General features: G+C 38.5%; 1 pseudogene; it reads left to right on the plus strand.

Annotated features, from left to right (window-relative positions):
* Positions 1–1,193: 1,193 nt before the first annotated feature.
* On the plus strand, positions 1,194–3,213 carry LOC101973582 (transmembrane emp24 domain-containing protein 2 pseudogene; annotated as a pseudogene).
* Positions 3,214–4,134: the final 921 nt, after the last annotated feature.

The raw sequence follows: 4,134 nt of genomic DNA on the forward strand, positions 1-4,134 counted from the left end.
TAAAACTTTTTTAAGTTTAACTTTTTATTAAATATCCTATTAAAGAATTTTTTTAAAAAAAAACTTTTTTAAGTTGCACCCTCATTCGGCCATGCTGCGGGGACAGTGTATGTGTGTCCTTGGGGGCTGTGTCCTTTTCACAGTGCTGTCATAAGACAATGGCATCAATGGTGGGATTAAGGGCAGAAATTTGTTTTTCCTAAATCCACAGGCTACATATCAAGGTGCATGCTGGTAGGATTTCTTTTGAGGCCCACTCTTTGACAAGTAGATTCCATCTTCTGTCTCTGTGTTGGCAAGACATTTTCCTATGCTTCTCTGTGTCCTAATTGTCACTTCTTATAAGTGGACAAGTGGATTTTATTGGATTAGTCCTCACACAAATTAACTGGTTAACATTGATTATGTCTTTAAGAACCACATATAAAATAAAAGACACAGTATGAAGCATTGGTTCTAAACATCAACGTGAGATTTGGGGAGGGGACACAACTCAGATGATAACAAAAAACTAGTTTCCTGCTGAAGAGTGACCCTCAGTAAAGGCAATACTGAGTGAAAGAATAGGCACCTGTAACATTGTAATAGCTACAGGTAGGTGATGGTCACACTGGAGTTGCACAAGTGACTTGCCACCAGAAATCTGATTGTTACTGCTTCTCTGAAGCCAGGATTTCCTGAATGTCATCTCTTTTGTCTGTCAATATGTGTTTGTAGCATTTTTACTTTGTGCTGATCTCATGCCCATGTGGCAAATAAAATCACACAGTTTCAATCATTTCCAATTTCCCAGATGATCAGCTTGAGTCATCTTTGAGTTGATTCTTAGCCATTTAGGTTTGTTCTTCCCTGAGTCAGATTCTTATAAAGTGTATTGCATTCTTCACTTTCATATTACTACGGGTTGGCCCAGGATGAGGTCTGGACTTGCAAATGTGTATTACTGTCTCCATTTTATGGGTGAGAAATGTCAGTGTCAGTGGTAATCTGAGGAGCACCATGGGCAGAACTCCTTGCCTAGTTTGCGGCAGAAACCAGCAAAGACATGTTAAGGTTCAGGACCACTTCTGTCACTGTCTCTCTGAAACAGACTTACAACTAAAGATTTCATTGGTGGCGAGTGGCACAGCCAGAAAGGACGGAGCTAAGGCAGCGGCGGCGGCTTTGGAGGCCGAGGTCCGGGTCCTGGCTTCGGCCCCAGCCCCACCATGGTGACGATCGCTGAGCTCCTGGTGCTCCTGGCCGCTCTTCTGGCCATGGCCTTGGGCTACTTCGTCAGCATGGATGCGAAGCCGAGGAGTGCTTCTTCGAGCAGGTCACCTCTGGCACTAAGATGGGCCTCATCTTCGAGGTGGCGGAGGGTGGTTTCCTGGACATCACGTGGAGATTACAGGACCTGACAATAAAGGAATTTATAAAGGAGACCGAGAGTCCAGTGGGAAGTACACATTTGCTGCTCACAGGGATGGAACATACAAGTTTTGTTTTAGTAATAGGATGTCTACCATGACTCCCAAGATAGTGATGTTCACCATTGACATTGGGGAGGCTCCAAAAGGACAAGACATGGAAACAGAAGCTCACCAGAACAAGCTAGAAGAAATGATCAATGAACTGGCAGTGGCAATGACAGCTGTAAAGCACGAACAGGAGTACATGGAAGTCCGGGAGAGGATACACAGAGCCATCAATGACAACACAAACAGCAGAGTGGTCCTTTGGTCCTTCTTTGAAGCTCTTGTTCTAGTTGCCATGACATTGGGACAGATCTACTACCTGAAGAGATTTTTTGAAGTCCGGAGGGTTGTTTCAAAGGCCTTTTCCTGATGATCCCAAACTCACAATTCACTTGTTTACCAAACATCTTGGTCATAATAATGTCATTAGTTTCTACATTTTTATTTTCTGAACTGTACATTCACAGCTTATGTTTCTTTGTGATTAATAGATTTTTGGGGAAAAACCTTCTTAGGAAAGTTGTAGTGAAAATTTGATATTTGATTGGCATAAAATTTCTTATTTGAATGTTGCCTCTATCATACAGGTCCTTCCAGAACTCAAACACTGTAAATGAAATATAGGAGTATAGTCTTTATTATGTCTTATTTCCCTTTTGTAGTAAATGCAGGAAAGCAACACAAAGCCTGATGGTACTTTACTAAAATGGCTGCATTCTTTGGAATCCCTCATCCTGTGGTTCAAGTCGTTAAAGTTTCATTTTGTTGACTCATGGAGTGAAGCAACAGTCTGAATCTTGACATTTTCTGCCCAGCCTAATGGCAGTGCTGTCTGACTGGGGAGTGTAGTATCAGGCTGGGTGTGTTTATATTTGGTCTTTTTGTTTTGTTTTACACATAAGACTTGCCCCAAATTTTTACATACGACCTTAGGACTCAATCACCTCCACAAATATTGATGACACAAGCAGCTAATAATCTTTTTTTTGTTTGTTTGTTTCCGCCTAACCTCATAAGAAGTCTCTGAAAAGTCGATTCTCTGGGTATTTGAGCAAATGCTAGCTTTTCTTTTCTGCACTGGCACAGCCCTTTTTCACGCTTGGCACATGGGAAGTGTTCATTCACGTAATTGGAAAAAATCTGGGTTTCTGATGCCAAAGGGTTAAAGCCTCTTGGGTTTCATTGCAGTGATATATAGCCACTATTTTATTTTTGAGAGAGGCCTTTGGGCCACTTTAAGACACTGAGTATCAGTGTCAGCACTAGGGTTTTTGTTTTTGTTTCTCCTGGGTCTTTCTTTTTTGGTACATGTGAATTTCGTTTTATATAAAATGAAAAGACTTTCTCTTGATCTCTGATGATAGGTTTAAAATTAAAGGAGCATCGGGTTTTGGTGTGGAAATGATCCAGGATTATGTTGTGACCGATGTATATTAGTTACTTGTACATTTTTTTTTGAATCTTTGCAAGGGGAAAACTACAAGTAACAAGTTTTATATAATTAATTTAAATTTGTTACAGGTTTTCATGTTCAGGACACAATTTTTCAGCCTTGGGTGAAAATACTTGCAACAGTTTATCGATAAGGTGACTGTTTCACCTTAGGACACCTGTTGCATACCAATTTCTTTTTGTGTGTGTGAAAACACTTCAAAATTGAATTAAAAAATGTAAATTTAAAATTGGTTGTGTATCTAATATATGCCCCAGGTTCAGTAAATAAACAATTCTTTTTAAAAACAGTAAAAAAAATAAAGATTTCATTGGTGGAGGAAGAGAAGTTGAGGGTTTGGGGCCACAGATTAGGAACACTGAAAGTATAAGTTTTCAGAAAGATTATGAATCACACATATACTATCACCTTACTGTTTTATTTCTTTGTAGAAGACCAGTATTTCTGTGTAACATAATCTACTAAATATTGTTTAGTGACAGGTAAAAAGAGAATTAGCATATTATTGTTTTATTTATCATCAATTTTAAAGTAAAATAAGTACATTATTTTTCGTGCTTTAGATTACTTTTCAGTTGGATAAAATCAGAACAAGGAGCATAGTTTTCTAATTCACTTTATTCTTTCTTTATTTTGTTGTATAAATTTAGGTTGTGTAACAGTATGTTTAGTAATACATACAAAGAAAAATTACTTCCATAAGTAAGCAATTTGAAATATGATCAGAAAGTATGTTAGATACTCACAATGGTGTATTATTTTTCAGCCATATACAAAAATGAGATCCTGTAGTTTTTGTAAAAATAGATGGAACTGGAGGATGTGATACTAAGTGATAAAAAACAGTACAGAAAGAGAAGTATGTGTTTGTAACATTTTTACTTTGGGCTGATCTCATGCCCATGTGGCAAATAAAATCACACAGTTTCATTCATTTCCAGTTTCTATTACATATGGCTGTCTATTACATATGGCAGCTAAAATAAAATTAATGTGAAAGTAGAGAAATGACTGGCTGGGACAGGGTTCTGGGGCATCAAGAGTGGAAGAAGGAGCTGGGTGTGGTGGTGCACATCTGTAATCTGGGAAGCTTAGGCAGGAAGATCTTGAGTTCAAAGCCAGGCTCAGCAATAGTAGGGCACTAAGCAATTCAGTGAGACCCTGTCTCTAAATAAAATAAAATAATAATAATAAAAAAAGGCTGGGAATGTGGCTCAGTGGTTG

This window comes from Ictidomys tridecemlineatus, chromosome 12 (assembly GCF_052094955.1).
Source record: "Ictidomys tridecemlineatus isolate mIctTri1 chromosome 12, mIctTri1.hap1, whole genome shotgun sequence".
NCBI lineage: Eukaryota > Metazoa > Chordata > Mammalia > Rodentia > Sciuridae > Ictidomys > Ictidomys tridecemlineatus.